This window comes from Schistocerca americana, chromosome 7 (genome assembly GCF_021461395.2).
Source record: "Schistocerca americana isolate TAMUIC-IGC-003095 chromosome 7, iqSchAmer2.1, whole genome shotgun sequence".
Lineage (NCBI taxonomy): Eukaryota > Metazoa > Arthropoda > Insecta > Orthoptera > Acrididae > Schistocerca > Schistocerca americana.
Window position 1 is genome coordinate 421,122,257 of NC_060125.1, and position 25,945 is coordinate 421,148,201.

Consider the following 25,945-nt stretch of genomic DNA (forward strand, 5'->3'; position numbering starts at 1 on the left):
GACCATCACTGGCACCGAGGCAGAACCAGCCTTCATGAGAATACACAACAGACCTCCAACCTGCCCTCTAATGAGCTCTCGCTTGACACCTCTGAAGTCGCAAAGGACTGTAGTTTGAGGTCAGTGGGATGCACGCTACAGGGCTTCTGGTTCGGAGCTGTCTTTGAAGTAATCGATTTGTAACACTTCATTGTGCCACTGTGGTGCCAACTGCAGCTCAAGTTGCGGCTGCAGAGGCAGTACTAAACGTCACAGCCAGACGCCGAACACAACAGTCTTCCCTATCGGTAGCGCCACGTGGCATTCCGAAGCCCGGTCTTGCTCACGTACATTCCACTGCCAGCAATAGTATACAGTGGCTACATTTCTGTAAAGGCTTTCTCCAGTGCCGCAGAAGGAACATCCACATTTTCGTGCCTTATTAAATGACCTCGTTCAGACTCAGTGAAGTCTTCATAATGGCGCCTTTCTCACTTTAAAGGCATTCTTGACTAACGTCAACTAACCACGCCTAATCTCAAAGACTAACTTTCACGACCGTAGGAGCGCTTATTTAAAGCTAATCCGATTTCCACCCCAATAGCGGTGCTTCTAGCGCCAAATTTGACTACATATCATCTTTCAAATGTAGAACCACGCATGCCAACTTTCGTGTATGTCAATCTTCCTTAGTGTTAAAATTTTTCTTCGCGTCGGTGTATTTAGTGGCCCAAAGATCCTCAGCTAAGCAAACAATAAAGAATAATTCATATTTTAACGGAGACCAGGGTCACACGGAAGGCCATGGGGGCGGGTTTTGGACATTGAGCGAAACCGAAGACAGAAGTTTGACGCTTGTAGAGGCACTGGGTTGCCCGTGGGTCCTGCACGGAGCCAAGAATGCGCGAAGTATGGCAAACAAGGTGACTCGTGTGACAACACAAGTTCATTGTGGGGCCGCATTGTATGCGGGCCTCGGTCCATCAGCGGGATTGAGCTAGTAGGAACTGGCGCCAACTTGCCTTCCGCAGATGCATCAGTACAGCCCCCTCTGCGAGATGCCAGACGCTGCTGTTGCATCTGCATAAGCAGAATACCGTGCTAGCCCCGGCAGTCAATTATGGTGGAGACAACTATGAAAAGTTCGAGTGTTTTATTCGAAACGATTTGGTTTCCAGATCGAAAAGGCCTTATGAAGCATGCCACCACAAGGACATATTGGTGTGCTTCAAAAATGGTTCAAATGGCTCTAGGCATTATGGGACTTGACATCTGAGGTCATCAGTCCCCTAGACTTAGAACTACGTAAACCTAACTTAACCTAAGGACATCACACACATCCATTCTCGAGGCAGGATTCGAACCTGCAACCGTAGCAGCAGAGCGATTCCGGTCTGAGGAGCCTGGAACCGCTCGGCCACAACGGCCGGCTTGGTGTACTTCACCTGTGTGATTTACCCTATCACTAACCGAGTGTGAGTGCGCATCAGGGCGTTACGTAAAAAGAAGCCACTAGCTATTAAAACTACACTTACTCGTTTCGGTAATGGCCATCAGAATGTGTATCGCGGATGTTCCAACGGTCATCACGAAAGAGGGTGGATCAGGGTCATCTCAAGCATTTGCAACATTGACAGTTAGTGACGACGTTAAATAACAGCGAAATAACTAAAAAAATCATTTGAAAATTCTTACTTTTAGTCTACAATAAGATGAAACACTGTCAAAACAAAAATTCTTGACATTAGTCAGGAAAAAAATGAAAACTAACAACAATTTTCAAGAAAAATACTTCATTTTGCGAAGGAGCACTAAGATAGTTGGACTCAAAAAATTTGTGGAGTTTCTTTAAAGCTTATAGAGGGATGAGACATTTATTATATAGTGGAAACAAAAGAATTTAGACAAAAAAGTGAAATACCCTAAGAAGTGTGGAATTCTTTCGCTGTGTAACGAAATGTGCCGTCACACAGATTTGCATTCAGCAAGAAGGCGTAAAAACGTCCAGCAAGGAAGCTGTTTGGTGACGTCTATCTGAGGCCTTTTATTGAATGCGATGTATTTATGACAGATTATGACTCTGGAAGCGCTCCAGGATTTGCGTGTCGCCGCCAGCATTCAAGATCCGAAGGCTCACCTTAATAAGACCGTTAATAGTCCCTGCTTCCGAAAAAAAAATTATTTACAGCTGTTACAGACAGAACTTCAGGGCACATTCTTGCCATTGGGGTAGGAAACTGTCCCTAAAGCCGAATCAATCAGCAGTGATCAACGGCATGAGGGTACAGAAGGCAATGGAAACCTCTGCGTTAAAGACACATATTGTGTATCCACAGGACATGTGGCCTGTAATTGGAAAAGTGTCCTGATGATCTCCCCATTGGCAAAAAATTCCGGACTGTTCGGCCATTCGGATCTCCGGGAGGGGACTGCCAAGGAATGAGAAAAACATTGAAAAACCAGCAAAACGATAGCCCTAATGGTCTAGTAGTCGGGGCGTGGAATTTCGGAAGTTTCTGCGTGCTATGAAAGTTATAAAACCGGAAAAGGCTCAATATAGATACAGTGGGGGTCAGTGAATTGAAATAGAAAGAAGTCGAATTTTGGTCAGGTGAGTATGGAGTAATATCAACAGCAGCGGAAATTGGTACAGTGAAGATACGATTCGTTATGAGTAGGAAGTTAGTGCAGAGAGTGTGTTTCCGTCGACAGATCAATGATATAACTACTCTCGTCAGAATCAACAACAAACCGACATTGAGATGATAGTTCAGGTATGTGTGCCGACGTCGCAAGGTGAAGATGAAGAGATAGAGAAAGTATATGAGGATACTGAACTCGTAATGCAGTACGTAAGAGGAGATGAAAAAAATAATAATGGGGTATAGCAATGTTGTTGTAGGGGAAGGAGTAGAAGAAAGGGTTACGGGAGAATACGGGCTTGGTACTGTGAATAAGAGAGGAGAAAGACTAATTGAGTTCTGCAGTAAATTTCAGCTAGTAACAGCGAAAACTCTGTTCAAAAATCACAAGGGCAGGAGGTCTACTTGGAAAACGACGGGAGTTCCGGGAAGATATCCGTTACGCTACATCACGATAAGGCAGAGATCCCGAAACCAGATACTGGACTGTAAGGCGTACCCAGGAGCAGATACAGACTATCACAATTTAGTGATGATGAAGTGTAGGCTGAAGTTTAAGAAACTAGTCAGGAAGAAACAATGCCCGATGAAGTGGTACATGGAAGGACTAAGGAGTGAACAGATGCGCCTGAAGTTATATAAGGTTATAAATGCTGCGATGAGGAATAGCTCCATTTTCGTAACACACAACGAAAACACTACTTCAACAATGGCGCTCTTAAAAAAACTTGATAGCTATTCGGAGTTGAAACGTGGACTGGGCACCCGGAAGGGATGAACGCACCGATCTACACCAGCAGAACGACAGAGCGTTGCCAGATCGCTCCCCGTGTTGTCCGTCTCATTACCTTTCTCATACAGCTTGTACGTGTGATGCGTTGTACAGAGAGAAACAAATTCACAACCACGTGGCCTTCGACAACGCTAAAAATGGAGTACCACAGAATGTCGTGGCGAAAAAAAGTCTACAAACAGCCTGCGCAAAATACGGTCTGCAAGGAACAGCATACACTCGGTTCCGATTGAAAGAGAGTAGTTACACAAGATACAGGTGCCGATGGGAAAATCTTGAATGCAGACTCTGGTCCATGTGGTCGCCTCGTGCAGTTCCATTCTACATCTACAGATATACTCCGCAAACCACCTTCCTGTTCCAGTCGAGAGTAGTTCGCGGGAAGAACCATTGCCGGTTAGAATTCGTGTAGGCTCGAACCTCACTAATTTTATCTTTATCCTCTTTTCGCGAGATGTACGTAGGAGTTACCAATATGTTGAGGAGGACTTTACGGTCTCAGAACAATAAACTACATCGTGATGCAGAGTACCCCTCCTGCAGCGTCTGCCACTAAAGTTGGTTGGTCACCTCACGTGACGCTTTTGTTCTTATTATACGAACCCGTAACAAAGAACACCGCTCTTCTTTCGATCTTCTCTATTTCCTCTATCAGTCGTACCTAGTACAGATCGCATGCTGACGAACAATATGATGTATTGAAACTTCCTGGCAGATTAAAACTGTGTTCTGGACCGAGACTCGAACTCGGGACATTTGCCTTTCGCGGGCAAGTGCTCTACCAACTGAGCTACCCAAGCACGACTCACGCCCCGTACTCACAGCTTTACTTCTGCCAGTACCTCGTCTCCTACTTTCCAAACTTCACAGAAGCTCTCCTGCGACCCTTGCAGAACTAGCACTCCTGAAAGAAAGGATATTGCGGAGACATGGCTTAGCCACAGCCTGGGGGATGTTTCCAGAATGAGATTTTCACTCTGCAGCGGAGTGTGCGCTGATATGAAATTAAAGCTGTGAGGAAGGGGCGTGAGTCGTGCTTGGGTAGCTCAGTTGGTAGAGCGCTTGCCCGCGAAAGGCAAAGGTCCCGAGTTCGAGTCTCGGTCCGGCACACAGTTTCAATCTGCCAGGACGTTTCATATCAGCGCACACTCCGCTGCAGAGTGAAAATCTCATTCTGGAAATATTATGTATTGTTCAAAACAGTTTCGTTGATGGACTATATTTCCCGAGGACTCTTCGGACGAATTTGTCTGGCATCTGCGTTATTAATTATCTGTGATCATTTCACTTCAGTTCGACACACAAGCATACTCCCAGGTATTTCATGGACGTATCTGCTTCCATTGGGTGTCCTACGATCGTATAATCGTACAATAACGGGGCTTTCTGCCTATGTATTCGCAGTAAGCTACATTTGTTCAAGTAGAGGGTCAACTGCCTCTCCCTGCACCAACTGTCACTCCTGTGCAGGTCTGCCTGCATTTCACTACAATTTCAAGTGTAGAGATTTCTCTGTATACAACAGAATCATCCGTGAAAAGCATCACGGAACTTCTGACGTTCTGCACTGGGTCATTCATATATATTATGAAAAGTGATAGTCCTATAACAGTTGCTTGGGGGACGCCCGAGATTATTCCTGTGTTTCAGAATTTCTCTCCGTTCAGAATGGCCTCATGGTCTGTGTTTGATAGGAATGATAGAAAGAGTTACCTAGACATGTTCACATGTGTGTGAAATCTTATGGGACTTACCTGATAAGGTCATCAGTCCCTAAGCTTACACACTACTGAACCTAAATTATCCTGAGGTCAAACACACACACCCATGCCCGAGAGAGGACTCGAACCTCCGCCGGGACCAGCCGCACAGTCCATGACTGCACCGCCCGAGACCGCTCGGCTAATCCCGCGCTGCTGTTACATACAGCAAATCATTTCAGGCACAAGGTATAGCCAGATATCACCAAAGGAAACAGTATATGGGTCCACCAAGGTCTGTATCCTTCATCCCCAGACACCGGAACAAAACCCACATACTTTCAATTGAACTTTACAGTTCCTCCGTGGAAACCTACAGAACCCCAAAAGGTATTTGTCAGCCACCCATCTTCCGGCTCTAAGAAAACAGTACTCAGCAGGCTACGATCGTAAACGGCACGTACATTTTGAGATACCACCCAGCAGTAAACATCTGCTTGAAACACTCGCACAATAATGACGAAACGAGGGTAACAGCCACATTTCTATTCACTGTTGAATACTGTGGAGTGATTTGAAATGATTATGGAAACAAGGTGGCTTGTGTTTAGGTAATTGGTAGCTGTAATATATTTGTTGTTTTGTGATCGCTGTAGCAGTCAACGTTTTCTTGGGAAAGCTTTTTGAGCTACTAGCAATGTTTTCTAAGTAAAGAAAGTGCTTGTTGTAAACTACAAGCACATATATTTTTTTAAATTTTTATTATTTACTTATTTTTTTACCATGTGTCATCATAACTTTACGAAACATTCTTTTACTTAGGCTTTTTTAGATCCCCTCAGATCTGATATGCCCGTGCATATTTGTTTTTACTGTGTACCACAATACTGGTAGAAGTACTATTTTTAATTTGATTTGCGTAACGTTGTGGATAGAACTACCGTTATTTGGATGTACCCATCATTTATTGATACGTTCTTGATGGTCCATATTTTATTGATGAAATTTACTGTATACATAGGTCATTGTGGACTAATTTCACGACAGAACTTATAGAAAAAAGAGCTTTCACTTAGTTGATATGACAACACCTGTAATTAACAGACAAACATTTGACTCTCCAGAATCCAACAGCTACGAATATTTCTAGAGCTACCAAAGCAATCCATCCAAACCTTCAAAAAGAAGCTGCACCGAAGGCTGTCATCCTTTATATATAAATCAGGTCAATAATATACAGTGTGACCCAAAAAGCACCGACAAGCTTTAGGGACAGAAAAAAAAATTTAGGAAACAGAGCTCTTCTACTGTAAGGACTTGGATTTCCATGTTTTGGGAGGAAGTAGTTTGGACCAAAACAAGGGAAAAATGGCAATAAAAAATGGCTGTGAAATTCATACCTTAAGAGCTACAAGCACTTGTTCAGTCAAATAGATGTGTATCGCACTAGCGAAGAAGAACAAGTGCTCATAGCTTTTAAGGTAATGTTTTTTAGACCCCACGTTTACAGGAATTTGTTTCTTAGGTGGGTCCAGATGACCTCTTTGCAAAAGTTCTTGCAGTGAAAGCGATCTATTTCATAGTATCGAAGACGAACAAGTGCAAACAGCTCTTATGTTTGTGCTTTACAGCGCATGTTTCCTAGATGTTTTTTCGCGTTTTGGTGTAAGGAACGTGTCGCTAAAGCTTGTCGGTGTCTTGTTTTGGGGCACCATATGTAACTATCACATGCAAGCGTTTGTGTGTGTGTTCAGCGGCTACGGTGGAGGAGGGGGGAGGGAGGGAGGGGTGCGGGTCTTAGACAATAATGTCGATGATTATTTCGACATATTCTGTGCTACATTTAATTATTACAACTGAGATTTAAATATTACTCACATTAAAGCAATAACGACGAAATGTTAGAAAGTTTTCTTCTTCTTTCGGCTTCATCAAGCAGAAATGGAACTTATGCGCTCGGTATACACGTGGCTGTTCCACACTGGGTAGGAACCAGCTATGGAATTTATTACTCGCGCCATCGGCATTTCCGTATCATACATCACGAGAAACAACCGCTGGAACTGCGAGTCAGAAACACCAGAGCGTACAGTTCGGAAGCCTCTTCATTTAGCATGTATGAATTGTCAAGATTCAAACTGCCGTCTCTCGCAGTTATGTGCAGCCTACAGCCGTCGTTTTGTATGTAACTGGAATTCCAACCACGAAATACGTAGCTGGTTTCGACAGATCTGTAGGGCGCGTGTATATGAACAATTTTTATATTTTAACGATGAGCCGTTTTTATGGCAGGAGGGTTTCTCCGAAACATTCGTGTTGGTTTCAGGCCTGGTGTGGTTTAGAAACGTTAAATATCGCGTAACAGCGTCTCATTATCTTCGGGAGTTGGCTGCAGTAGGGCGATTTAAATTAACTTTTAGCCCTCACCCTACAAACATTACCACTGTGTCCACGATGCGTTGCTCGTGACAACCCTACAATCCACGGAGTGATACGGGCTGTCAATATTTCTCATTTTATTGATATTTTAGGAAAGTATTTTAATAAGCACGGAAGAGTACCGCATTTGGGACACTTCTCAGACTTCCGTCTCTAGCCAGCCATGTAACAGAAGTTTAAAATACTGTCTAATTTCATTTTGAAATGAGTACGTCCGCATTTTATATGCTGCAGCCTTCTCCCAAATTACAAAAATTACTCCGGAAAATTAATATTTTTCCAAATGTAAAAAGATATCCCTATCTGTAACATAGCCACATTGTTGTTAGTGTGGTCTTTAGTCCGAAGAATAATTTGATGCAGCTCTCAATGTGACACTGTCCTGTGCAATCTTCATCTCCCAGTACATACTGCAACCTACATCCTTCTGAATCTGCTTATTGTGTTCTTCTCTTGGTCTCCCTCTACGAATTTTATCCCCAAAACGTTTCTACACTAATTGGTGATCCCTTGATGTCTCAGAATGTATCCTAACAACCGACCCATTCTTCTAATCAGGTTGCGTCACTTATTTATTTTCTCCCCAATTCTATTCAATACCTTTTCATTAGTTAGGTGACCTATCCACATAATCTTCAGCACTCTTCTGTAGCACCATGTTTCGAAAGCTTCTACTCTTTTCTTGTCTAAACTGTTTGTCGTCCCTGTTTCACTTCCACACACGTCTTCACTCCACTCAAATGCTTTCAGAAAAGACTTCCTAACGCATATATCTGCAGTCGATGTTAACAAATTTCTCTTCTTCTGAAATTCTTTAAGTGCCATTGACAGTCTATATTCTCTCTCCTTCCCCCATCATCAGTTGCTGCTCAAATAGCAAAACTCATCTACTACTTTAAGTGCCCCTCTTCCTAATGTAATATCCTCCTCCGCTTCACCTGATTTACCTCGACTACACCCCATTATCCTTGTTTTGCTTTCGTTGATATTCGTCTTATACCCTTCTTTTAAGAGGCTGTCCGGTCCGTTCAACTGCTCTTCCAAGTCCCTTGCTGTCTCTGACAGAATCATGACGGAGCTACCGTGTCATAGGCGAACATTGAAGTTTTCATAACTGCTCACTGAACTGTAATACCTACTCCAAATTTTTCTTTGGTTTCCTTTACTGCTTGGTCATACAGTAGAGCTGCATCTCCTCAGGAAAAATTACGGCTGTAGTCTCCCCATGCTTTCAGCCGATCGCAGTACCAGGACAGGAGGGCCGTTTTGGTTGACATTACAAAGCCAGATTAGGCAGTCATCCAGACTGTTGTCCCTGTAACTACTGAAAAGGCTTCTGTCCCTCTTTGGGAACCACACATTTGTCTGTCCTCTCAGCAGATACTCCTGAGTTGTGGTTTCACATCCGGTACGGTCATCTGTATCGCTGAGGCACGTAAGCCGTATTAGAAGCGAACACAAATTTCCTTTTTCAGGACAGGTATAGTTGTTAAGACAGTAACGAAACTCAGTTAATTTGCAAATATTCCACGCTACGTGGTAAAAGACCTTCTTATGTTCTAGATGGTGCAAGGCTGCACCGTCCACATGTGATATAACTAGCTTTAGAAATGTGTAGAATTTTACTTGCCGTAAAATTTTATAACAGGAGAATTAAGAATATATTCCGAATAACTTTAATACATCATCCAGCACTTAAATGTGTAGAACTCAAAATATTTACATGTGTTTCACAAAGCACAACTTTATGTCTAGTAACAAAGAAAACTGTAGAAAATGGTGGAAACTGATTGAGGTTGGGGGAGGGGGCGGTTGTCTCTAGTGCGCATTCTGTTCTGTGATTCTAGCAGCGATAACTACACTGAAGTTCCGACCAAAACACGTCATGTCTTTCTAGGTACTATATCCTCAATATTCCTTAAGTCATAATTAGCTCATAGAAGAGAGACATTTTTTCCCTTTCTGCAAATTTTTATTTGACATCTTGTTTCATCAACAAATTGTATTGAAGTTAAAGGTTATGAATCGCCAGCCAGTCCCCAGCAATCAATTACTGCGTGGCCTGCACCACTAGTTCCACGTCAGCTAAAAGCATGAACTCTCGTTAGCACTGTATGCAAATCGACATTTGGCAGCTCTGTGGGCAAACACCTATCAATACGTTTTTTCTGACATCAGTTGCTTGCCATAACACGTAAGATCCTTGGATGACAAAAAAGTACACTAGCTGATAGAAAGTCAGTGTTTGTTTTAGTGGATATTACTGTGGGGTGACTCCGCACTTCGCCTTTATGACGACTTGACCGCTACTGGGTCCGTTTTAGTGAGACATCCAAATGACCAGATGAAAGGCAGTCGATTCATGCTCAAGAGCCTGCATAAGAGGAGGCGTTGATGTTGGACGCATATCTGTAGAGTGAAGTCAACGCTTAATTCATTCCTAACGTATTCCATTACGATCGTGTCAGGACTGGGCAGGGCAACCTCCTTCAGGAATGATCTTTCCGCAAACCCCTACTTCACAAAAGGTGCTTTACGACAGGGGCATTGTCATACTGATAGAGGCTAACAAATTCTTCGAAAAGTTGCCCTACTGCACGCAGTACCTGATGCTATAAAGGGAGTTTTATCTTCTTCTGTATTTAGCGTCTTCTTAATCGCGATAAGGGGACCACAACTTAACCACCAAAAACATCAACACACCACAAGATCGCGCCCTCCGTTCTTAGCTGTTGACACTACACACGATAGCAGGTAAAATTAACCAGGAATTCTCCAGGCCAAAACCTTTCCACCGGACTGCCGCAGCATAGAGCGTGATTTATAACTCCAAATCCCTTGTTTCAAGTCATCCAACATCCAGTTACGTGGCTCTCTACATCTCTTCAAGCACTGCATAGCATTTACTACCGAAATGTGAGGACATGCTCGACCAATGTATCCCACTATTTTTAAGTCCACACGCACACTCATCGTGATAACTGCGCTGCTGCTAGTACTTTGGAACTCACGAGTGACTCCTTCCGTTGATTTCACGTGGTTTTTCGCAGGCACCCTCTTGACTGTCCTTGTCCGTCCTACACGCGGTCTGCCTGGTTTTCGTTTAGCTATGGCTGTTTCCTCGCCTTTCCACTTCACAATCAGATGACCAACAGTCGACCTGGGCCGCGCTAGAAAGGTTGACATGTCTCTGACGTACCTGTTAATCTGGTGCCATCCAGTGACTATACCAGGTTCGAACGCACTGAGCTCTCCTGACCCATTCTGCTGTTACTGGTTCTCTCATGATTGCACAATACGCGCTGACCCTTTTTGTTCTGGTGAGTCCTCCTGTGACATCAAGCGGTCAGTTCTGCATTACAGAAGTGTTCAAATTATTAAACTAGAGACATTTGTTCCAAAACTTTACGTTTATTACACATTTACATCCACATACAGATTATATTTGTACATTCAATACTTTGGGTGAATGCCTTTGTTCTTAATCAACATTCTTATCCTGTTTGGCATAGTTTTTATTAACTTTTCAGATGACATTTTAATATCATTGTCATGGTACCAGGTTTCCTCTAGTTTCTCCACGAGATCTTGTTTGGTGGTTATTGTAAATTTCTTTATCCTCTGTTTCACAATAGCCCATTGGATTCATATCAGGGCTATTCCCTGGTCAGGGCAAAACTTTCTTTCAAGTACTTGGAAACACTTTTGGCTTTGTGGCATGATACAGCATCATGCATAAAAATGGCATCTTTATTAGGAAACTACTCATTCATTTTGGGGAAGAGTTTCTTTTCAAGGATTTCTTTATATTGTTCTTGCCTAATTGTCCCTTCAACAATGTGTAATCTGCCAGGACCTTTCACGGACATCACACTCCAGACCATAATGGAAGTTGGATGCTTCACACATTGTTGCACACTCTCAAGATTTGAAATGTTGTACAGGTCTGCAACGAACATACTGGCTGCTTTCTTCCATCATGGTGAATACAGATTCATCACTGTTGCATACCTGACGCATGTGTACAAAATTGCAAGTTATAAAAGTTGGGAATAGTAGCATAGGAGACGTCAACAGTCCCAAAATTCAAATGCGCATTTCTTCAGTATCAATAAAACATCACAACTTCAAGCCAAAACTCCTAACTTTAGAGATGAGACCCACTTAATTTAGAATATCATTGTACATACCTTAGCCCAGTCCTCACTTGTCCACTCCTGAAGTTGTTTAGCCCACTGCAATCTTTTGGTTTTCATGGCAGGTGTGATTTTCTGTCTTTTCCTTGGTCGGCTTGCCTTTAAACCACATTCAAACAGCTTCCTCCTCACTGTCAGAGGTGAAACTTCAACACCCAAATCTTTTAGCTGATGGCTCATGTCTATAGAAGCAAATTTACAGTTCATTGTTGCCATGTTTGTAAAGTCTTCTCATTGTTCTAGGACTGATTTTTGTTTTGCGTCCCTATTTTCCTTTCCTGTTTGGCTTGTATTCACGACCTTTCTGCACTGAAATATTCATTCTGCTGACTGTTTTCTGTGATATTCTCATTCTGTCAGCAATTTCAGCTGTGAGTTGCTTGGAAGGGAAATTTCGTGGCATCAATCAAACCATTAAAACAAATCAATTATTACACTTTCTTCCCCTATTTTTACACCATAAAACTTAAGAGTATCAGTAGTTGCCTGATACGTGCAATAGGCGTACGCATTAGGTGGAAAAATTTTGAAATTTTGAAATTTTCTCACAAACCAAAATTCTAAGTAGGTAGTATTTTCTTGTGTAGTCATATGTTAATTGCTTGTAAAACATATGTCTCTATAAAGCAAATTACGTTCACCTTAGCATACCTATGCGTAATCAGTTGTGACGATGGGGATGACGATTCTCTCTCTCTCTCTCTCTCTCTCTCTCTCTCTCTCTCTCTCTGTGTGTGTGTGTGTGTGTGTGTGTGTGTGTGTACGCACGCCTGTGTTGAGGGTCAAATGCCAATCTTTGCACCAATCGTCGACGCTCGGCACGTCTTCCTGCGTCTCGATACAGTGTCCTAGCGTTGCAGCTTCCGTATACAACGTCATCCGGGGAAAGACTCATGGAATATCCGACAGAGAAGTCGCAACGCTAAAATACTGCAGCGAGAAGACCTGCTGAGGATGGACGCTTGGTGAGAGAATTGCGAGTTAACACTCTACATGAATAAACATAAGCTGTGGCATATAAATAGGCAGAAAGACCCAGTATTGTATAATTACACGGCTGCAGAGTAATCACCGGAAACATTCACATTCGTAAATATCTAAGATGATATGTACGGAGAAATTTAAAGAGAAACGACTGAGGCATAGCGCCTTGAATCGCGCTTACGTAAGAGAGACACTCTAGCAGGCAGACAACTTCCTACCTGAATCATGTCTAGCATGACAGATGCGCTGGGATCCAATAGCTAGCTGCAAGTAGCTTCGGCTGGGGCCGAAAGGCTCAATGGTTCAAATGGCTCTGAGCACTATGGGACTTAACATCTATGGTCATCAGTCCCCTAGAACTTAGAACTACTTAAACCTAACTAACCTAAGGACATCACACAACACCCAGTCAACACGAGGCAGAGAAAATCCCTGACCTCGTCGGGAATCGAACCCGGGAACCCGGGCGTGGGAAGCGAGAACGCTACCGCACGACCACGAGCTGCGGACGAGCCGAAAGGTGTTAGGACCTTATGGACTACGAAATTACCAAGTACTTAAAACTGTATACTTGGGGAAAAAACTGTATTTATAGCGGAAATTGTGACTTTCATTAATTATTCCTAATTTGTTTAGTTGTTTGTGTGAATGATGGAGTGAAAGCTTCGTATTAAATAAATGAATATTATTATATCTAAAGAAATTCTTCCAATCCATCTGGGATGGATCAGCAAACCAGTGTTTAGTAGTATTAATTGAAAACAGTCTTGGTTGCAAGTTTAGTTTTTTCAGATTTTTTTATCTCTATAATTTGCTTCTGTGAACGTGTACGCGTTATTCAGATCTTGGAGTCACTCACGTTCATCTAGAAAGTATTTACTGAGGTTAGCGAAGGCGATGTTGGCCTGACGTACTCGACGATGCCCTTTAGCTACACCGTCTAAGAGATCGTCCTAAGAAATACCAATTTAAGATCATCCTGAAGATGCCTAAATAAGGTGAAACGCTTTGTTGATCAATAAAAAAACTAAAATTACAACCAAGACTGTTTCCAACTAATATTGTTATATCCATTAACTGAGTATACGTTAGCGTGAGAACTCTGCACTAAGAGAGTGAATCGCACTCAGGGGAAATTGTGAAGTGCATCAAGCCAATTTATAGTAACAAGATATATTTCACGATGATTCTGTTATTTAAAGTGGAAGTTGTTTTGATATTTGTAGATTTTATAAATTGTTCATAAAACTATTAAGTTGTGATTGATCAAAAGTAAAAGACGCGAGATTGACAGGCTTAATACCAATACTGAATTTGTTAATACTTACACCAGCCAGTTAGAGAACAGTACGTTCACACATTTCTTGAGCTAAGGGAATCGCTTAGTGCAGCCTAAGTCAATTCGGATTTCAGACATGATCATGTTCGGACGTGGATATAAGGAGCTCTGAATAGATGTGAAAATTTTAGGGGATAATAGTTAAAACTTGAACCTGAAGTGCCGGTCGACGCGAACGTGTGAAAAAGACGAACACGTGAAATTCCGATTATAGTACGTAAACTGTGTCTTTTCAACAAGCAAAATCCACAAGGCGTGATGTACACCGCGTGTCCGCACACTGAACATAGCGGTGATCAAATTGTGTAATATTAGAGCAAGCATTCTGTCACAGACAATCCGTTGGTTAATCCTTTTGGTAACGGGTTTGGATGGTTACCATTGACTGGCTATTATGAGTGAGCGTGATTGCGAGTAAATAACGAAACTGTAACTTAAGATTAACATGGACTTGGAAGTATTTTGTATCAGAGAAGTAGCAATATATTGAAGTTCTTTCTCCAAACTACCTTTCAATTAATCGATCGGCTAACATGATACTGAAAAACATTTTTATGCGACCTGTAGAGATGTGTAGTGCAGATACTTCCCGCTGCAGATTTTTCGAGCCGTCGGACGACACGTATTTTTCTGACAGGGAAGGCGTTTGGACAGGACAACAAAGAAGAAATCACCGAAAGGTAAGTGGAGCTCCAATCGTAGCTGAGGAACATGCCAGAGTGAGATTCGTCGAAGTAATCGTCAGTAAGCGCGATTAGTTGCTGTCACGCTTTCGTATGAATCACCTGCTCAACGACTGGAATTCGGATATCAGGTTTTATGGCGCTATACGATATGTTCGTAGATTTGAAGAAAGCATATCGGACGCCGCTGCCACAGCCGAACAATAGGAACCTGTCGGCCCCATCTCCACGGAGCGGCCGGCGCTCGCGTATACCTGTGTGGGCCGTGTCGTTCGGCAGAACCGGTCTCGGTGCCACACAGCTGCTGACTGCGGTCTGACGCTGCCCTTGCTCTGTTTGCCGTTCAGCTTTCCATTAGGTCAAAGGCCGTGTGTGCTCATAGCTGTCTCGCCACTAGTGCTTCTCTGCATACTGTGCCCCATTTGGTAGTCACACCTCACCTGCAATCGGTACATACAACGCAGATTTATTTTACCTTGTCTTAGCCTAAATGTCACCCTTTTGAATTCACAATTTGGGTAAACTAAGTCTACAGGAACGGCCTAAAGCTATACTTAAGTGATTCTTCTAACTTAACAGACATCATAATTAATCAGTTTACAAATGTAACTGAATGAACAATCTTTTTTTTTTACAAAATTGTAAATAAAACACCATTTTTTTAGTCAGGTGTCATGTCTGTGGCATGTTGTTCAGCACCTGAACAGTTACAAATATATTTCGTATATACATATAAAAAAAAATGCAAAGATATTATTATTATGCAGGAAGGGGAGTGAGGGTATAGGATCTTCGTGCACATGAAGATATGTCGCCAAGGTCCTCCTGTGAACAAAAAAAATCAAACACAGACACCAGCTCTCGCTTGTGCCTGATTCCTTGATTAATATTCTAGTTATTCTGATTTCTTGCCGGTCGTGATTGTTACCCTTTTTCTTTGCTCTTACATCAAAAACCCTTTTCTGTGATTTAGTTCTCCTTTCAAATTCCCTCTTCAGCTGGAGGCCAGTGTGGTTTCACATTAATTTCTTTGTGTAGTTGTTCCTGGTTGGACCTGATGAACATAAAGAGCGATTAACCGTACAATATTTACTTTATTTAGACTACTTTTCTCTGCTGCCACACCTTGTTTATTTTCGAAAGCCCAGATGTTCGGAACTTTCTTCCTATGCAACACCCCGTCATGTCATGGGTCCCTTGCGATTTTTTCAAAAGACTATTCTACCTAGCTTAGCATCCTGTACCCTTCTTTATGGTTGATCTCCGCTCTCGCAACCGCGCAGAACCTTATCCCACCAACCACACGTAAAACACCACTCTCGCAACTGCACAGAGCCCTCTCAACACATACTTCCCCAGTTCGCGTCACCCTGACGATGAACTTCACAAAATTTTGCAGATCACTCTGACTCTGCTGGAAGGCACCAAATGCATTAAAAAAATTTCGCTATAGCTTCATGAAAAATCTGTTCGGTAACCTCTTGAACCAACGCTCGTTGCGTTTTTCTCGTCTGTTTCAACGAGCTCGCTCGTCAAGATGTCCGCCACAGACTCAGCTACCTAGTCATTTTTCTGCTTTACTGTAACGGCTAATTTCTCAATTGTTTGCCCAACATTCTGCACATTTACTGACGACTATAACGTCGCTTGAACCACAAATTACTGACTTCTTATGGACAGAACTTGTAACACGCCCGGGATTACAAATGGGGGTGGGGACCTTTAACTGGGTGTCGTTTCGTGGCTGTGCGCCCTGTCCACACAAATTACCTGGTAATCCCGCGGCGGTCGTACTGTTCTGCTCCACACTGCTGCTGGCTGCCTGATATTATCTATCGAAAAAAATGCAAGAGGGTTTAGGGGAGCTACTCAACGTTTAAACACAACACTGTCCTATGTCTGGTATGAACATCTATATTCTGAGACGATATGGAAACCACAGGTAGCACTGTTTACACTCTAAATCGTAAATGTTTATCCCAATTAACAATCTTGATGATTAAGAGTTCAAAATATAATTCAGACGAGCGTACGCGTAACCGACTCGACGCGGGTGATTGTTGATGATGCGGAAGCCGAATGATTCGCTGCAGTCTGGAACCGCGTGACCGCTACGGTCGCAGGTTCGAATCCTGCCTCGGGCATGGATGTGTGTGATGTCCTTAAGTTAGTTAGGTATAAGTAGTTCTAAGTTCTAGGGGACTGACGACCACAGTAGTTAAGTCCCATAGTGCTCAGAGCCATTTGAACCATTTGAAGCCGAATGATCGAACGAAAGTTCTTACGCTCGTCACACGTACAGATATCTGGTAATAGTCCTCCTTGTCACTAGTAATGATTTAACACTGTTCGTAAAGTTAATTTTTCAGTTCTCAGTTCTCACTTGTACGAGCGTGCGCGTAACCGTCGCGGCGCGGCTGATTGTTGATGATGTGGAAACGCGATATTCGAACGCACGCCCTCACGCTCGCTACAAGACACTGGCACTTGATTCTACTCTTTTGTGGTAAATAGTATTACTGATTCACAGTTGTTCATTATTGGAGACCGAACACGGTGCGGATGATCGATGCTATGCGACACGCAACGACAGGATACATAAATACGTTATTAACGCCACTGCTCATTTTCAATTACTTCTTGACGCACTTTCCTCTGAACCATTTCCATATGTCATCACTTTACTATAATAGCACTTGCAGCAACACTTCAACCTGAATACTAGCAATGCTTCTACATGCAGAGCTGCACACTACACAACATAACAGTTTCGTGTCCCGTGCTCGACTCACTACAGACGCGGCTACCCGCAAAGATACTCCACAACTAAGCCAGCGATATAACAATACGCTTACAAACTGTAGGCCATGTTTGCCCAAATGTACCCCTTAGCTACTAAACAACAACACACACAAGAACATACCGTAAAAATTATATTTCTAACATCTAACAAACATTGGCATTATTTACTAAAACAGAACAACATGGCCTCACCCTATCCCACATAGGGCTTCACATGTGTGATATGGTGCATTCCCAAGGACGTTCCGGTTTTTAGGCTCTCTAGTTCTACGGCATTCGGATGGGGAATTAGCCCCACTCGCACAGGGCCATGATACAGAGCAAAGACCTTTTAACACACTTTCTTCTGTTCGTTAGACAAGCGGTGAGATTTCACCAACACTTTGTCACTGACCGAAAATGTCCTCACTACCGCCGACTTGTCCGATCTCACCTTACACGAGTGAGCAGCCTCCTGAATGTTTTGCAACACCTGGCGTACAATCTCCCTGTGTCTTAATCTTGGGCGTGGGGGAAAATCTACAAGCTCCCGAATTCTTTCCGGCGGATAGGAGTTCTTAAGCACTGTCACCGGGGGAAGAAGGGTGGTGCTATGGGGCATTTCATTGATGGCCTCCTCAAAGTCTTCAAGGAAGACGTCCCATGTTTCATGTCGTCTTGAACAGTACATACGGCACATCACCCCCAAATCCTTCATCTTTCGTTCGGCGGGGTTACAACTTGGTTTGTAACTACAGATGTAAATAGGCTTGATCTTGTATTCCCGAAGGGTGTTCTGATCTATACTGAGGACCGTTGTCAGATATAATACGGTCGACGCGCCCAACTTGCTTCAAAAAATCTCGCCGCAAAGCTTTACTGACACTGAGACCCGTAGCCCTTTTCAAAGGTGTCACCGTTACATACTTCGACATCAACTCAATTTCTTCCAGTATGTAGCAGTATCCTCTCCTTGTTCTTTTTAGGGGGCCCATTAAGTCCGACGCCGCAGTCTCTCGTAGCTTTATAGGGACAATTGGATACATTGGTGCCTGCATGGTGACCGTGCTAGTTTTCCCTTTCTGGCAAACCTTACACTAACGCAGCACCGCCCGTATTCTCCTCTCCATGTTACGGAAGTGGCATACGCTCCATAACTTCAAGGACACTTCCGAGCTCCGAAGTGGGCATAGCTAAAATGCGTGTACCAGATGACCTTGTTGATCAGTTCTTCCGGCACGCATACTACCCATAGGGAGATGTCGAAGTTCCTCTTGCGCATCAAGTGGTGGTGCCTAAATTCTACTTGTGTCTTATCTCGGTATTTTTGTTTGATTGTCAACAGTTGCGGATCCTTATCCTTTTCTTTCTGAATATCTTTCATCGAAACGGCCGCGTGGTTCTCAAACGCCACCTTCTTCATGTGGTAGAGAGAAAACGTTTCGTCATCTCTCTCCCGTAGCTGGGTGTCATTTCCACCAATTGGCGATAGTGACAACATTTCAGCGATGACGTTTGATGACCCCGGTACATAAATGGTTGTAAAGTTAAATTCTTGTAACAACAAAATCCACCGAGCCAGTCGTCCATGCGTGAGCTTTGCTGTTTGGAGGAATTCGAGTGCTCGATGGTCCGTATACACGCGAGTTCTACGGCCAAACAAGAAGTACCGAAATTTTTCGAATCCCCAAACTATCGCCAAAGCTTCCAGTTCCGTTACGGAATAGTTCTGCTCGCTCTTGCTGAGCACACGACTTCCGAAAGCTACGGTTCTGTGTATCCTCCGACCATCCTGCTCATAGTCTTCAAAGATCATCACTCCAAGACCCGTCTTCGCGAAGTCAGTAGCCATGCGGAAGTCCTGTTCAAGATTGGGATGGGCGAGAATAGGAGCCTCAAAGAGTGCCTGCTTCAGACTCCTCGTCCCACACAAAAGGTGTGTTCTTCCCTGTCAGTGCACAGAGCCGGGCTGTACCTAACTTGTCTATGTGGATGAATCTTTTAAAAAGCTAATTACTCCGAGGAACCTACGTAAACTCATCGGAGAGTTTGCAGCAGCCAATTGGGCTATTGCTTCTAATTGCTCAGGATTGAGGGTGATCCCTTCTGCCGAAATAACGTGACCTAGGAAGACCACTTCCTTGGTTCGACACATGATTTCTCGATGTTTGCCGTGACACCATGCTCGCGCAGTTTGTCCAGCAACATCCCTAACACCTCGCTGTGCCGTCCCCACGAACTTTCCCCTATCAAAATGTTATCTACATAGCATGTGACGCGCTCCTTCAATGTGTCATTCAGTATCGTCCCCAGACCGCGAATGAATGCAGTTGAAGATACATTCAGCCCGAAAGGTAAACGGCGGAACTGGTAACATAGGCCGAATGCTAGAGAGGCTGTATATTTGCGAGACTCTGGCGCCAACTCTATTTGCCAAAAACTACTCCGCAAATCGATCGAAGAAAAGATCGATACGCCGTCAAACTTCTGCAACAGCTCTTATAGCGTCTCCGGTCTATCCGTTTCTGGAATGATTATGGTGTTAATTTGACGGGAGTCTAGGACCAAGCGGATTTTTCCATTCTTTTTCTCTACTACACGCAAGAGGCTGTTGTACGTGGACGTAGCCTCTTCTATTACTCCGCCTCTTAGCATTTCCTGAAGTTTGAGCGCCACCTGTTTCCGATATATCAGCGGAATGGGATAGGTAGGTACACGGAAGGGAACATGTGTCCCTACTCTAAACCTATATTGAAACCCTTTTATGGCTCCCGGTTTCGGAAGAAATACCTCCGCGTTTCTTCTGAGCGCTGTCTCTGATTCTATTCTCTCTGCACCGGCTATGTCTTCCAGTACCACCACTTTTCCTTGAATTACCTCATGGATTTCTGTCAGTGTTTCGTCTCTATCCTGACAGCTCGTTTGTAATTGGTCCTGTGCAGAGTACGGTCGCACATCCTGACTCTGGTTTCCAGTAATCCTTAGATTCAGACAATCCACTGGTAGTTAATTTTTCATCATTTGTTCTGCGAACCTAATGCACGTTTCGCCCTTTTCTCCTAACGTCAGTGTGCCTAGGCCCATATCGCCTTGTGTTGGGTCATAAAATTAGACCTAATGATCATTTGAGCTGCAAGGTATGGAACGATGAAAAAATTTCCGTGTAGTACATACCCCTGACAACTAAACTCCAGTCTTGTCTGATGCTTAATTTCAGTGGGCTTCCCTCTGACGGCACCTCGGATTTTAATTTTCTGGACCTTTAGTGTCAGAGGTTACAACATGTTGCATCTATCAAATAGGGTTTCCGAGATCGCTGAAATTTCGCTCCCGCTATCCAGTATAGCCGCAGCTATTATGTCACCCAGTTTAATCTTAACGACCGGGTGCAGATCTCACGTAACACGTTCCTCTCTCTCTTCTAAGAGCGATTGCCTAATATCATCATACATGAGCATGTAGCCGTGGCGGTTTCTGCTGCTTGGTGCGGGTTTTTGTGCCACCGTCCCCGCAACGTTGGCTAGTCATGGCTGTTCGTGCGCCTCTTTTATCTGTGCACGCCCAGGATTTGGCCCCCTAATATCTATTGTCTGCGGATTGTTTCCCCGTCTATTGTGAGATGTAAAGTTCTGTTGTGGGTGTCCTTGCGACCACGGGTGGTTGTTACCCCACTTTCATTTCGTCCATTTATTACCGATATTCGTTTTTGCTTGCTGTTGACCGTTATGCGTTTGCCAGCTGTTACTACTATGCCAATGGTTCACCCGTTTTTGATCCTCTTGTGCGTTGAAATTTTGTGACACGACTTTCGTTTCTCTATCTCTCTTACGGTCACGCGCCAGCTCCTCGTTCAGCACGATTTCGACTTCTTTTAGTATATTTCTGAAGCCCTCCACATCGTCTCCACATTTATCTATCAGATTTTGTTGGTAACGTGTCGGCAGTTTCATGTAGCAATTACGGATAACCTCGTTATGCGTATACGAGTCGTCTAGGAATTCTTTTTTCTTGACCATCTGGTCAAGGAATTTCATTGCGCTTTTGAAGCCTGCCGTTTCCACGTCTTTAGCCACCATCATTACGTGTTTTATTCTGGTCTGAGTATTTTGTGACCAGTATCGATTGAGAAATATTGACCGAAATTCTTCGAACGACTCGCAAGACTTCCCACATTTAAGCATCGTTTCTGCCACCAACCCATCTAAATGTGCACATACAAAGTCGATCTGTTTCCGCGCTCACCAGTGTGGTGGCAATGCTTCTGTGAATTGGGAGATAAAAGTCCGTGGGTGCATAACATTATTGTTCTCTCGATAGTGTTGGAATCTTCGTAGGCTTCAGTACTTTTCATGGTCGAACTGCTCCTCGTATCTTGGCGTACGTTCATTTCCATGGCCCTGCTGTATATTGTAGTGTGTCAGCGGTGTACTGTCTCATCTGTTCGTACTGATTTGTGTTTCTGTACTACCGGAATCTCCGCTCTGCGAGTTGCACCGTTGCAGAGGTAAACAGCTCTCATGGCTGCTTCGTACCGACCTCGGCTCTGCAACCATGAGGGCCACCGTATATTTCCCCATCACGTCCTGTCTAGCTGCTTGAATGGGACTTGGTTCGTAAGTGGAAGGGGGAGGACCTGACTGCCTCTGTCCCTTGCCACTTGCACTGCCACCGTTCAAAAACTCTGTGTCCCCAGTTAGCGGTGTTACATTTCCAGCTCTCTCTTGTGATTGCACCGCGTCCCCAGTTATCTGCGTGCGAAGATTTTCGCGTTCTTGCTGCACGATCTGCGCGACCCTTTCGTCGATGGACTTTTCCATCTGCGCCACTCTCTCTTCAACTACTTCCTCAACATTAATCTGTAATGACTCTCCCGCAACTTTCGCCAGTTCTTCCAGGCGATGTTTCTGTTTAGTCAGTTCCTTTTTTTCCAACGGAGGTCGCCGTCTTAGTTTGCTCGCGAACCTCTTGGGCAATCCGTTTCTCACCGCGTGCGTCTCGTCTTGCCAGAACTGCGTCCTTTTTAACTTCACCTACCTCTTTCTTAATTTCTTGCGCGAAGGAAAGCATTTTTGTTTCCAAACCTGTACGCATCCTATCTAATTTCTCATCGGTCTGTCTGCTTTGTGCGTCTAAATTCTCCTTGATATCATTGTTGATTTCATCCATCTTCCTTATCAATCGCGCGAGCGACCACTCATCTATCGTCGCAGTTCCTCGAGGACTTCGCGGTCTCCGCGAGTACCAAGCTTTCTGTAGCCGGTGATCGTTATGGTTAGATTCATGTCCGGTTGGTCTTCTTAAGGTGCTAGCCCGACTTGCCCCAAACGCAGGAGGCCCACTGTAGCATCGTCTGGTTGGTATCGGACTATAATTCTCCTGCCGGTTCAAATTAATTTTGCTACCACGGTACTCGAATTCAACTGTAGATTCGGAGTAGTCTCCTTCACCACTAGTATAACCATAACGTCTGCTACCCAAGTTACCAGTGTCCGATCGTTCTGTCTGCATTTGCTCATGCTCAAACGAAACCTCGTGAACTTCTGCGGCTACCAGCATTCTGTTTTCCTCACTATGTCCTTCCATATTTATCTCACAATCCTGCGTTCGCTCTTCCGCCTTGGCCTGGCGACGCGTCCTCATGTACTTACGATTATTACCCCCAAAATAACAATTAGCTGCACAAAAATGCCGCACATAAAAAACAAATCAAATCACAAAAGGATTCAAATAAAACTTACAGCAAAAGACAAGAACAAGAAAAAACATTTAGCGATGATTTAGTGAAAACTACATTAATGCACGATATTGGAAGCCCATGACATGCGCGATTTCTATGTCACTGTCCCACCAATATTTCAACATAGTCGTAGGTTACTCTCTCACGTCAATACATATACAAGAACATACAAACTACATGATATATCAAATATACTGAAAAACAAAAAAATAAATAAAAAATCACAACGATTCAGCAACAACATAAGAATTCATTTATTTTATATCGCACAATTGCTGCGTCAAACCGTCAACCTTATTCAGTAGCGAGAGTTTCCAACACCACAACCAATAATTGAAATTAGGGTCACCTTTAAAAAAATTTAGAAAATCCGACTTAGTCACAAAAAAAAACCTATTTATGAACAATCCTGACAGCGGTCGCCATGTGTAAGCTTATCAGTCCGTCACTTTATTAGAAGACTGCAAATCTTCTTTCATTCCCGTCTGGGCAAGCTGTGCAGTGACTAGAGTATATGTAAAGCTTACTGGGACAAGGTAAATACTAGCTACAATGAAGTCCATAATTCGATCGTAATATTGGCATTTTAATTTGATATTCTCCACAACTGACAAAGTTTACAAAAAAAATTTGTCCACCCACACACTCCTGAGAATGGCACATTAACAATATGCAATTACGCGCCCCTGTTACTGGCAGCTGCACTGATAAACACTCGGCACCTCGCAAGGATAACTTCTAGATCGAGAATATTAGGTAAGTTGTTGGAAGTGGTTAGGCGTTGGTGAAAATCTCGCTTCTGAGCACACAAAGAGCTCTAACTGCACAACTCTGCACGGAACACGCGTTGGTACAATGCTGCGATACAGACCGTATATCTCCCTTCAAAGACGATGGCCAAGACGCCGTCTCCAAGTCCGTACCGCTCGATGGCTGAAGGCGAAGTTCTTCCACAATTCACTCGTCTCCCACGCGTACGAAAACGCGGCGGAAAAATACTCATTTTCGGCCAATGTCGAACGCTCTATCATCGCCGAAATCCCTCCACTGAGATCTACCCAATGATCGAGTAGGTCATAACGCCCCTAGGCAAACGAAATTCCCGTCTTCGCCACGTGTTGCCCAGCACAGGTGGCTCCGGATGCCGGGCTACCCCCAAAAGCGCCGTATTGTCCCGCGTTTCCGGTGACCGCTACCTGCCGCCCACGGCGGCCCGGCGAGCTATCGCCATCTGCAGACTTTACATTCCACAATTCTAAACTTCCGACGCTTTTCACCAACGCTTGAAGTTAGTGGCTCAATCATGCAGACATGCAGGGAATACTGCTCGAGAGTGGCTCATGTTTATCATAATTAAATAGTGTCATGATCTGATGCCCTGGCCTGTCCCTTTATTATTAATACTAATGTTTGTAGGCTATCGTGTAAGTGCCCATGTCCTGGCACCTTGCAATTTGTGAGCGAATAAGATTGCTTGTGTTTAAGATAAGTTACAAAATCTGTGCTCTGCGCCCAGTTAGCTAAGATAAATAAACCAGCATTTACATGCTGATTATCGGAAGTGCACGTGTGTATCCCCGTAAATAATGCAACCCAAATACTTTTTTACATTTTTCAACAAGGATTTCTTGAGTCTCGTTCGATTTTCTTAAAAATATTACAGGTAGATTTTATAAACTGGTGAGTTCTGTGCCTCTGTACTAAAAACTATGAATAAACTCATTTGCTTTTTTATTTTATTTCGTTTTTAAGCAAGTAGATATGGGTTCTGCTTTATTGTCTGGCTCTGGAAGCGTTGGAAGTAGTTCAAATTCATCGTTCTGGATGCTATTTCACTCGGAAACGTTTGTTGTTTTATGCCCTACTAGTTAACTGGCCGCTGACTACTGCATCTCTGTTTATATAGCGGTGTTTGAAGCAGACACATCTCTTGTTGACTTCCTGTACCATTTGTGTATCTCGATCGGTGTCCGACTAACAAAACGTTCGGTATGCGAAGCTTGCTTTGTTTGTGCTTCGCAAATTATTGGTTCACGGATTTCCCCGTCCTTCCGGAACAATGTTAGCCGATGGCTTATTGCTTGGTTTGTTCCTCGTAAAATGGACGTCAATGAAAGGATGTGAAAAGGGCCGAAAAAGACACAGTTTTTTTAAATTCTCCCTGTTACTTTGTATAGAGCACTAAAGAAGTGTAGAGTATACTATATAAGTCAATGAACAAAATTAAAATATTTCGCATGGAAAGTAAATTATAGCTTCAATAAAAAAAATCCGTTTCTCACTAACAACACAAATAAAGAGCACTTTTTTTCAAATAAAAAGACCAAATAAATGTCTCCGGCTTAGATTTTTTTAGAATGTGACTCGTAAGTACTGCACCTCTTTCCAGTCGGTACACACTTTAGTTTATTAATGTCTTATATACCTATTATGTCTTAGAACAGTTAGTTTAATTCTGAAGACGACGCTCATAGTAGCGTCGAAACCTGGTCAATTTTGACTTAATATTTGTGACTGAGGGTTTATTTGTTCTAATATTAACTACGTGGGTTGAGGGTAAATGGAAGGGCATGTTGACTAGCAGACTAAATCGTATGAAAAGTTTGTGAACAGGAGATTCGCGTTAATTTACCCATGTTAATGGTGTTTGACCTCAGTTACTCTAGACTGAG

At 43.4% G+C, this 25,945-nt stretch overlaps 1 non-coding gene across 1 annotated transcript; it reads left to right on the forward strand.

The window, feature by feature from the left end:
* The first annotated feature begins 4,448 nt into the window (after positions 1 to 4,448).
* Trnas-cga lies at positions 4,449 to 4,523 on the forward strand. Its single transcript has one exon. It is a non-coding gene; the product is annotated as a tRNA-Ser (tRNA).
* Positions 4,524 to 25,945: the final 21,422 nt, after the last annotated feature.